Genomic DNA, 12,226 nt, shown 5'->3' with positions numbered 1-12,226 from the left:
ATATAAAGTAAAAAAGATCTAACTGGAAGCCTAACTTTTGTGTTTACGTATTTATGTGTACTGCTTTAAAGGCTGACTGGTTGAATTTCAATACTACAAGCAGTGGACAACTCCTGTAAATCCCTCCATCAGTGTTTGCAAAGTGCGAAAGCTAAAAACCATAATAACAAGCTGTGCTGCATGGGTGACAGTTGTTTGCTGAAAGACACGGCTGTGAGAGCCTAATCAGATTGTGGGAATTTTCAGTAACACAGCCATGAAAGGTGGTGTGAGCACTTTTAGCATGAAAGTCAAACAAACCAAAGAGAGTGTGTTGTAAGGGGAGGTTTCAGGCAAAAGGATTAATTAACTCTAAATGGATGTTTAAAGATGAGAGGACTCTTTCTCACTGACTCCAAATGAGTCTGTCTGATCCAGCTTCCCACAGTTTTCCTGTGAAAGCGTTTGGTTGTGCCTGCACATGAAAAGAGAGATATGTAGGGGAAAACACTCTAAAATCAGAAAGCACTGCCTTCATATGACTGTCTAAAAGAGTGATAATTTTACTAACTCATCAAGCGTGTTCAAACCCTCCAGGCCACAACAAGCCCAGCAGAGAAAGCTGTGACTGCTGGCTTTCCAAAACTTTATCCAGGAACAGCCACAGTCACACGGTTTACATTAAAACATTTGGTGTTTCAATAAAAAGCCACAGAGTAGTAAACTGCGTTGAACCAGCAAACCTTCAAAGATGGGTCATGCAAGTTTCTGATTAATCTTTGACTATAATCTGTCAAACAGGTGAAGGCAGGACCAACTCAAGGTTGCACCGGGTCCTAACTGGACTGAGGCCCTTATTCACCATCACAACACTTCTAAAAACTCTTTCTATAATTTATGCTTTAGTATCACCTGCCACTTCACACAGTTGTATGTCTGTGATTATCTGTCATGCTATCTCCTGCACAGATTTAATGAAACATAATCCAGAGAGGTGCCCAGACCCGAGGCTAATCAGGAGGACCAGGAGTGTTCCCGGTGGGCCGGACTGATGTTTGGGCCAGTAACGTCACGTGTCAGTTATTGATCAGAATCTGATCCAACCGCTGTCTCTGTATTGCCAGGCAATTATATGATACGCAGGGCTGTCTCCGCCTCTAGCAGGCAGCGCTCTTCTTTTTTTCCCACTTCTTTGTTGTTGTTTTGCACCCTGACGTAAAACATTGGCACACACGGTCAGTAGTGTTTGAAAGATGGAAAGAGCAGGCGTGGCGCAGAGAAAGTTAGAATTAAAAAGAAGAAAGTTCTGGAAACTGAAGCAGCTAAACGTGCAAAAAGTAGCAACTTTTTCAGTAAAAGGAGGTCGTGGTTTGACGACTATGGAACAGGTAAAACAACATGTCGATCTTTGCAAACCACTATTCAAGTTAGTTGGTGTTAGTGACAAATAACATAATGTTATATAATGTAAACGAGGCAACGCCATATAACTGGGAAACTGTCTTGTCTCAGAGTCAGAACCAAGATACAGAACCATCCTACTCCAGAGCCCACAGGTCCAGAGTGAGCAGGTAGGATCACTCATTGGCTGAATATTATTAGAGTTAATATAATGAAGAGTAGACCTGCTTTATATGAAAAGTGCTCTGAGATGGTTCCATACATTTATGTATCTGAGCTGAGGATCTGAAGGCTCTGTAAAAAGGGAGATTTGAGCTGAGAATTATTTAAAATGTGATTTAATGTCAGAAGCAGAGCCAGGACAAAGTAGTGATGAGGGGAGCAGGTGAGCTGTTGTAACAGTGTGTGAACAAACAAGCGTTAGTTTCAATAGAACCACTTTCCAGGCCCAAACAATAGTAGAAACCTGTTGTATTTTTATCAGTGCTGGGCAGGTTAACGCGTCAATGCAGCCGACGCTTTACGGTGATAATTTTTTTTAACGCATGTTAACGCAGTTATTAATTTATTAATATTTCTCCATCAGATCTCTGTTCACTGGGCAGCTAACACACACACACACACACACACACACACACAGCGAGACACACAAACTCAGTGGTCATGGTGGGGCGGCGGGATCTTGATCACTATTGGTTTAGATGGCGTTCATCCCGCATCTCATCCACTGAGAGCCTTTGTTGTCGAGCTGTTGCTTGGCAACTCACAGCTGCTCTCATAAAAACGACCGAGCTGCAGCTGTGGCAGAAACGTGGCGGAAGTCACCAGATTCTTCAGGGCATTTTTTATTTTAAAACTTTTCCCAACGGTGGGCTGGAAAGAAGTAAAGTTCTCTATAAGCTCTGCAAATCTAAACCATCTCACCACTGGAGCAGTTCAAAGTTGAAACATCACTTCAGTTTAAAACCAGCGTAAACACAGGGAGGTTCTGCAGACGAGGTTGAGAGACGTGTTGGGGGGGGACAAAAAAGTAAGACTGGCTGGCATTGCTTTATTTGTTTAAAGTTTTTTTTTTAATGGATTGCCCCATTTTGAATATAAAACAGGACCTAAAAATGCTGCAAACGTCTTTGTGTCAGTTAAATTTTGTGCAGAATGAGGTTAAATCAAGAATTCTTTTTTTTTCTTCATTCCAAATGAGTACATGAGGAATGCAAGATAGACACTAAGGTCACAGTTGTCAGCAAAACATAAATAAAATAAAATAAAATAAAATAAAATAAAATAAGAGGATAAAAAGAAAAAAAACTGTACATAATATGTTACACATGGAGTGTATTGCAATATACAAACCTACATATTCAGCCATAGTAAAGTGATTGTTTTTGGGGGAAAAAGTGAGATTCATCGCGATTAATCACAAAAATACCTTGAGATTATTCGCAATTAAAATTTCAATCTATGCTCAGCACAAATTTTTTATAAATAAAGGTAAGATAATACACACAAAGCCCACATTGAAAAGGGAATAAGATGAAAGTAAAATGAAATAAACCTGATTGTTTTGACATTAAATACATATTAAGTGGTTAAATCAAAATGTTTTCCATATAAAATGTGCTAAAGATTTACAGATTATTATTTTTATTGTGGTACAAGTGCAGGTGAGTCTAGGGAATATTCACTTCAATTCAGTTTATTTTGCGCCAAGTCACAACATGCGTTGTCTCAGGGCACTGTAAATGAAAAAAACAATCTAAAGAAGAAACCAGCAGATTGTGTTGAATCACTTCATCACAGTCTCCCATCCTGAGCAAACGGTGGAGAGGAAAAACTCCCTGCTAATCAGGAAGAAACCTCCAGCAGAACCATAATCATCTGTCAGCATGATGGATCAGTGGTTAGCACTGAGGTCTCACAGCCAGAAGGTCCTGGCTTCAGTCCCTGGTTTGGACCCGAGGTCTTTCTGCGTTTTTTCTCCAGGTGCTCCAGTTTCCCCCAAAGACCAAAAACATGTGCATTAGGTCACTTTCACCACTGGACTTCTTTGCAAAATACATCAGCAATTTTAAGGGGATTTGCCTGTTTAAATAACAATAAATAAATACATCTCACAATCTGATATTTCTTTGAAAGCTACCTTTATGCAGAGGGAAAATAAGTTGATGGCATCATTAGTATGTTATAACAAACTTGAAGCTCAGTGGAATATGTTTTTATACTTTATTCATAAGGATTAGATATCTGCAAACACTAATTTGCTTAATATTTAATATTACAGAAAATGACATTCTGATGTAAAAAAAAGTTTTGGAGATTTAACTTGTCCTCATATTTGTAAAATCTAAGTTATGATGGAACTGTTTCCTTGCACTTATGAAAACAAAAACTATCCTAGATTCTGATACCAGTGAAAAGGATGTTCTGTAAAAAATAATGCTGGAGATGTGCACTTATGTATAAATAAATCTACATTGTGAAGCAACACCCCGACTTGCACTGAATTGTAAGTTTTTAGTAAAATACACTGAATTGCAAGACTTTACAGAACAGTGCACTATTATCGACGATTTAGAGGTTATGATTACATGACTTTAATATGTCTTGATCTATTGTGGTCCAGCCTGAGGCATGAAACTCCAGGGCTGAAAATGAGTCCCACTCCAGCCCTGGTGTCTGTATAACTGACTAACTTTTTGATTCAAACTGACTCAAGATGGCAGCTACCACTAACTAAGTTAAAAAAATTGTATAACTCAGTCAATTTGACACATATTAAGTTTGTTTTGTTAGTAGCTGAGACTGATCCCTATCACAGACTTTCAGCTCGAACTGATCACACCTGAACTTTGTTTAGGTTTGGCATCAACTGTCCAGCTGCAGGCAAAATATCTCATGAACTGGTTGATGGATTTCAATGAAACTGTCTGGATGTAATCATTGCACACAACTGACTACATTTTGGAGTCAACTTGAATCATGTTGGCTGTCACAACTAATGAACTTATCAAAGACAAAAATGCCTATAACTCAGTCATTTATCTAGAGACTGATTAAAAATGTGATGTGATGGGAGCTGCAGGTCATCTCCAGCACAGTCTGAGTCTGAACAATGTGCAAGACCTTTGCTTCAAGCTGTGCTAATAATTATTACTCTGCCCTGTCTGTCTGTTAAACTGCTTCATGAACCAGGCTGTAATGAAACTCCCAGAACCCAAACAGATGGACATTTACAACTGATTAACTTGTGAAGTTAACTCAATTCAAGAACAAACACTTGTTTACAGTGTCTTACTGTTGAATCAGCAAAACTTGTTAGTTCATTAGATCCCTGATATCAAGAGGTCAACAAGATAAGTTTACCAGTTTTCCTCCATTTGCACATAACATCAACTAAACTAACAGGTTGGTGAGCTGCTGGTGATGTCTGACAAAGAAAAGCAGGTTGTGTGGGAGTGTTTCTGTGTTTTCGGAAGGTAACTGGCATGAATAACTGGAAAGGAAGCATTACTCACTCTGCTCTTCAGACTGCACTGTACAGCTTCTTACAGCTGTGGAGTTTGGGAGGAGTCAACAAGTTGTGTTGTATTTAAAGAGTAACTTACCCCAAAATTAACTTTTTTTAGCTGATAAACTGTCTAGAAGTGTCTAAAATGTTATATAGTACTGTTTCTGTGCTAATTTTGATGTTTTTGTGCGTATTTGTTCAAATCTGTAATATTTGGTCTAAAAATGTGTTTTTGCTGCTCATATGGGTAGAGCAGTGGTACTGCAGGCTAACTTACATATTGGTTAACGGCTCTCCACGGTGACGTGTCTTCTCCACGGTTTCGTCACAGCGGCTGTGTTCTGGTATAAAAGCCTCTCTCTAAGACACGCCCCTGCAGCAGTCTTCAAATATTGTCTCCATTGCTTTATCATGTTTCTCACTAAGTTCATAAAGCTTACTTTGCAGCTGTTCAACTGAGTCCGTTTCTTCACCACAGCTAGCCTCATTTTCACTATCCTTAGTTGCCATGATGAGATGTTTCTACACAGACTTAGCTTGAGGGTTGTTGAAGAGTCAGTGTTTAAATCTGGATACTGTGATGTTGCACACAACAGGATTGCCTCTCTCTGTATCCGAATGTTGCTCGAACCATAGATACGGTGCATGCAGCAGCCTCACCGAGCAGGCCTCTCCACCGCTGATCCTCACAGCCCGGAGCCACACTTCACCACCACAGTTGTTTATGCTCTTAAAAAATTCTTATTTTGCTATTCCAAAATTAGGGACCCCACTCCTGGTACCAAAATGTGGTCTAGTAGAAGGAGTGTGAAACCAGACACAGGATATATTTTGGGATCTTTATTCCCAGATTGCTCCATAAGATAGAGACAGCATTAAATAATATTTGCAATACAACCTGAACCAAAAAATAAAATAAAATAAAATAAAAGGAGCATAAAGAACTGCAGTGGTCTTTATGAGCAGCCTCATTTAGCTCAGAAATAACAGGGAACGCCAACTGTCTGTTGATGCAGTGAAATGATTTAGGCTAGAATACCAAACCCGGCCAACACACCAGCAACCATGTTCTCCAACAGATCTCTTGTAAGTTTTACCCACACTCCAACTGAGATCTGATGCAATGCATGCACTCAGAGCAGTGCTACTTTCTGGTTCTCTTAATTTCCTGCTGACTTCAAGGACAACTAGCAAGAACCAGCACACTCCTTAAAATGTAATATTCTTCATTTCCACTTGGATACATAAAGATATGTTGGGCACATCCTACTGGGAGGAGACCCTAAAGAAGACCCTCAACTTGCTGGAGAGAATAATATAGCATAAAACCTCTCTGGTCTGGGGATACTTTGGGAGTCCCCAGGAGGAGCCAGAGAGTGATGTCTCAGTTCCACTCCTGGCCCTTTGGCCTCCAGGACCAAACCACAGATAGGCAGAAGAAAATGAATAGATTGATTGCATTTATTGTAACAAGGACACAGAAAAAGACACTGGTTTTATTTTTCTTTCAAAACATTTAAAATTTAGTATTTAAAAGGAACTGAGGATTTTAAAGTTTGATTACAAGCCTATGTTGTCATGGAAACACAGCTGTATGAAAGTGAGCGACAGATGTCTGCTGAGGTGAATGCAAAAATGTATCCAGGGAATGTAAAGCACATAAAGCTGAACACAAAAAGAACAACAAAAGCTGTCAGAAGAAGGAAACAGGCACGAACAAAAATGAATATTAAAAGAGAAACAGTCAGGGACTGGCAGAGGAAAGAGTGGGACATTAAATGGTAAAAAGAGAAAAAAATCCTTCTCAAATTAATGTTGGCATAACCCACATATATGGTATAATCAGATGTGTGGGTGACAGATGAACAAACAGATGGGTGAACAGACGCAGGCTGAGTTACAGGAAGGCAAACACAATATTCTGCTACACAGATAAACACAGCCTGCACTGTATAGAGCAAACTAATGAATAATAATAATAAAGCATTTAATAAAAAAAATGTGCAGCAAGCATTACTGCAACAATATCAACACTTTAGAAGTCGGAGTCAGTATTAGTAAGATAAGGTTTGGCAAGAAATCCTTTATTATGGGCAAGTTTCCTTAAGAGTTCCTTTATTTTGAAACATCAGTAATTTTCATCAATAATGACAAAAAAATCCTGAATCCTGCCCAAGACAAAATCTGCAACTAATGGTTGCGTTGGTAGTTTTTATTCTTCTGGTTAGTGCCCCTCATGTTCTGAGCTCTGGTACATGTTTTACCTGAGCTGCTGTCTGCACACCTGTGCATGTCACCCTGTCGGTTGTCCTTACGTCATACATGACACCACTGCTAGAAAAAACATGTGAAACACATAAATTTGAAACTAATCAGATGTATTTAATATTTTACTCACTGGTCAAAATAGATTAAACATTAGAAACAAAAATGCAAGTAAACAAAACAGTGAAAAAATTAACAAAATATACACACAGGTGGGAAATATCTCAAGTAAAATTTTGAAAAGGGATTTTAAAAAAGTTCATAAATTCACAATTGCGTTGCAGTACTGTATTATAATAAAAAACTAAATAAATAGAAAAGATGGTTTAATATTTAGATGAACTTTAGAGAGAAATAAAAGGTAAATGGACTGTACTTGGATAGTGCCTTTCTACCCAACCACACTGTAAAACCCAATAGCTATCTGACTTACAAATATAAGTTAACGTTACTTGGTAATCAACTATTTGTACTTCTGACTTGTATTTATTAAGTAACAGTTACTTACGGGGTGAAAAGTGTAACATACTTAAGTGTTTCGAGTTAACATTACTTAATTCAAATAAGTAGCCAAGGTCCCTCCCACTGCACATTCAAAGAAGAAGTGTGCACGCACAGTTCAGTCTCTCTGGCCCAGAATGCACCAGTCCAATCTTTGAGTGTTAATACTGTTTAAATGTAAGCACTAAATTAGCAGAAACATGAGTTTAAATTATATTTTCTTTCTTCCTGCTTCATCCTCCTATCAGCTCAGACACCAGAGTTTTAGCTCCGCCTCTTTGCTGCTGAAATGGATAATTTTCTGAAAACTCACCTCTGAAAAATACACAAAAACACTTTTATCTGTGATTCTTGAATGATTATGAGTTGTGTTCACTAATGTCACATTACACATTCAGGTTTGATTTGACATTTGTGTTGAAGTTTTAGTTACTGACTGTAGCTGACACCATGAGTGAGAGGTCTGTGTCGCAGACATATAGAGGGAAAATGACCAGGCAGTGTTGCCAGACGTACGATAATTATCATATTTGTACGGTAATTTGGCCCTCTGTACGATGTATGATCAATAATTCCAAAAATCCCATAATGTATGATAATTTGAGCGCTCCAATGTGTGATGTAATCGACCCGACACGCTGCTCGCTGACATGAGAGGCGGCGGGTTGTGGAACACAGCGGTGCTGATTTAGCTACTTTCTCGTTATATTTACAGAGTTTTCAGACCCTCTAGATACTGTTATTCAGAAAAGAAACTAGTGAAAATCTAGCAACTATTTTTCTGGTGTTATTGAGACTTTGAGAGACTCTGCCGTGAACACATTTCTCCATTGTGCTGCTGAGAGCTCCTCCTCCCTGGTCCCAGAGCACCGACAGGAGGCTTCTTCACGCTGCTTCTCTCTCCCTGCTGCAGGTAGATATCCATCCCATCCAGACATGAAATGAATACTGCTGCTGCGACTGATCCATGATCCATGTTAATTAAAACATTTCTATGACTAAAATATCCCTATAAAATAACTTTTAAGGGTCTTTTTTGCCGGTCCCAAGCCAATACAGCTGTGACAGTAAAATAAATAAAAATATTAATCTATATATATTTAAAAAAAGAAGCAACAGAAGGAACTTTATTTTTTGTTCTCTTCATATATACTAGTCTCTAAAGAGAAGGCTGGCTGCCACGACACAGTCACCAGTGTTTTTTTTAACCCTATTAAAACTGTACTGCTTAGGCTACCAGCTGGTGAAAGAATCATATGTCCAATGTGACACAAAAAGGATGATTCATATATTGAGTTGAATGTAGAATCTGTCTCTAAAATAGTTATGAAAGTGTTTATTTATGTAGTTTAAAATGTGTTTAACAATCTGCAAATACACCAGAATGCAGGGAACAGCACCTTCTTCATTCAAATTTTTCTGGGGGAGAACCCCAGACCCCCCTCTCACATTGTGGTTATGATGACAATTAGTAGCAGCAAAAAATAAATATAATAGTTGCACTTATGTGAAAGAAATAATAACTGTAAAATCAGAAAAAAGGGTGGGACTGAGAAGGTGAGGGATATAAGCAACATTTACATTTAATAAACATCCAGGTGTCATCCAGAAGCTATTTTTAAAAGAAGAAAACAGATTTTGGAGGCTTGCAGATTAAATTTGCTCAGTATTTACTGAATTTATTTCTTGGACTAATTAAAAGCACAACAAACTACAATGATTTGTTCTTTTCCTGATTTCATTTTAACTTTGCCTATAATTTACATTTTATTCTAGTCATTTTATCGAAAATTTCCTTTTATAAGCAGCATTTTCACAGGCTCCCTGTTTTTTTTTTCTTGTTTACAATAAAGTTTTTGTAAAAAAAAAAAGCCACCCAACAGTCAGGTACGGTGCTTTTTAACTTTATTATTAAAAAAAGGAATGTGTAGTTTGTTGAGTACAGAGCACATTGTGAGCTGAGCGGGATGTACTATTTGTAAATTTGAGCCTCTCTAGAATGTAACTTGGGTGGGTACGATAATGTTCCTCAAAATACGATAATTTTGAGCTGCTGATACGATAATTCAACATTTCCCACCTGGCAACACTGTTACCAGGTTAAATAACTGTGTCCTAAGATAAGTTCCTTTCTCTGTAAAGGTGTTGTCTATATTGACACATGGTGGATGCTAATATGATGAAAATTAACACGTTAGCTTCCACCAGTTCCACTAGGCCTGTGTAGCCTAGCTGCAGCGGAGTTGCAAAAGGAAGTATGTCCTAAAAATACTAGCACAGCTCAACTTCAGAATGTATGTTAAATGTACTAAACAAAGTAAAGTACACATTCAATGATTAAGTAGATTAAAATAATAATTCTGAGTGATCTTTACTAAGTCCAGTACACCTAAATAAATTATCGAGTACATGCTACTTGATTTTCTTAGTTGCTTCAACTCGTATATAAGTGTACTCTACAAAGAGAACACTAGTTAGTACAATTTAAAATACTTAGTTCAGTGTACTTTATTTTTTAAGTGCAATTGGTTTCCATGCTTTTTTAAGTAATGATAACTAATTGGATTTTACAGTGCAGGATACTCAAAGTGCTTCACACTACAATCTGTGCCCTCATTTACCCATTCACACAGCACTCTACCAGATCTCCTACAAACTGTACAATTATCTAAAGTTAAGTTAATTTTGTTCAGCTTTATTTGAACACCAAGGAAAGGCCATGTGACCTCATGTAAAATAACAAACATGCTTCAGGCATTCTGGTCAGAAATCATTTAAACACAGTTTCCTCTTTTAAAACATCGTCAGACTGACTTTTTTTTTCTTTTTACTCAAAAGAATATTAGATTAACTTCCTTTTAACCAAATTTCTTTGTGAAGAACACTTTAAATCAAGGAGGCAGTGTATCTTATTGAACTATGACTTTAAGAGTGATCAAGGGATACATACGTTTTCAAAGTCAATTTCTCAGAAAAAGTCACTATAACCTGTTCTAAAACTCTATTAGACTGTGTGAGTAGTTGTTGTTGAAGGGTTCCACGATTACACATACAGAAAATATAAATGCATTTAGCTTTAGGCTTCCCATGTCAGCCATGTGATACTCATTGGGGAATAAAGGTTAAAGGTTAGGTTTATTTAGGAGGACAGCTTGTCCTTTGGACCCTGTGGTATGCTGGGTATGTTAGTGGTTTACATTGCTCATGGTTTAAAGTTCAACTGCAGTCAAAAAGATGTTTACTCATGTTGTTTAAACAAAAAGACTGGATTTCAGTATTGGATTTCAGGTAATTAAACTTAATGGGTGTCCTTGGGTCAATGGGTAACCCCAGAAATGCATTGCATTGTGTTTATAAGATTTGAGTTATTAGATCAAGGCATTTGCTTAATGTGGTTATGGCCAGACCTAAGACAGACAGTTCAACATACTGTTTCATTATCTACAGCAAAGTCTGTCCACTCACGGAGACCGTGAATAAAATAGCTACCAGTAAAGAAATAAAAAGATTTATTATAAAAGATGGTGGTCAAACAACCAGACTTGCAGAACTAGACTTTTGAAATCATCCATATTTTATTTTCACATGCGGGAATTTGACACATTTAACAGTAAATCTGTCCATTAAGAACTTATTTTAGCTCTAGATACAACTTTGAGGTCAGACAGTCCAGTTATCAGCCATCCTAGAAAACAAGTGTCTCAGTAACTGTCGCAAACTAACATTTCTCTTCTCAGCAGAACAGTTCATTATTTTTTTTCATTCTCTTGCTTTACAAGTTTCATCCCAGAGAAGCTTCTCATTGGAAACATGAGCTCTCGCTGTTGCATTAAATGATATTAAAACCGGTGGTTCAGCTGAGGGTGTCGTCCAAACTAAGTGCTTTTCTCTCTGAACCACTGTCATACTCAGGAGCACAATAAAGAAAATCCTCTCAGCTGGTGTTACTGTTATAGCCCACAGGAAATATTCAAGTTTGAAAATCTTTTATTTCAAAAGGACTGATTACATGACAGGAAAAAAACATGTTTTTTTATCACATTTTCTCATTTTGTGATTAAAAAAATGCACAGATTCTCATCAATAGTTGATATTTTGATAATAAGCAGAGATGACCAAAATAGGCAATGGCAAAATTTAAAATACATCTTTTTTGATCAGTTTGTGCATAGAATATGTGAAAAAGATGAGCTGAGTAATACTCCTCTGAGGTGGTCATCTTGAATTGGATTGACTTCAAAAGGTAATTACTTGTCAAGGTGCATCCAGTGATTCTTTTCAGAGAGTTTAATTCAATCTGTCCACTGGTTCACAAGATTTTGTGTGACATGAATACAGAAACATGAGCAAAAACAATGTTGCTGTTTCGCCCTCGGTGGTGGACATTACTAATAACTATACAACATCAGACAAGAAGAGCAACCAATGCTTAGCTTAGACTGACTGAATAAACTAGATACCACGTAGCGGTAATATAATGACCCCCGCACAACAAATGCACCAGAACTGAGAAGTCTTCATTCCTAATAAATGTGCATCCCAAAATTGTAGAGGTTTGTGTGTGTGTGTGTG

Source organism: Austrofundulus limnaeus, unplaced genomic scaffold (genome assembly GCF_001266775.1).
Source record: "Austrofundulus limnaeus strain Quisiro unplaced genomic scaffold, Austrofundulus_limnaeus-1.0 Scaffold559, whole genome shotgun sequence".
Lineage (NCBI taxonomy): Eukaryota > Metazoa > Chordata > Actinopteri > Cyprinodontiformes > Rivulidae > Austrofundulus > Austrofundulus limnaeus.
The sequence above is the reverse complement of the archived record's forward strand: the minus strand, read 5'-3'. Positions refer to the sequence as shown.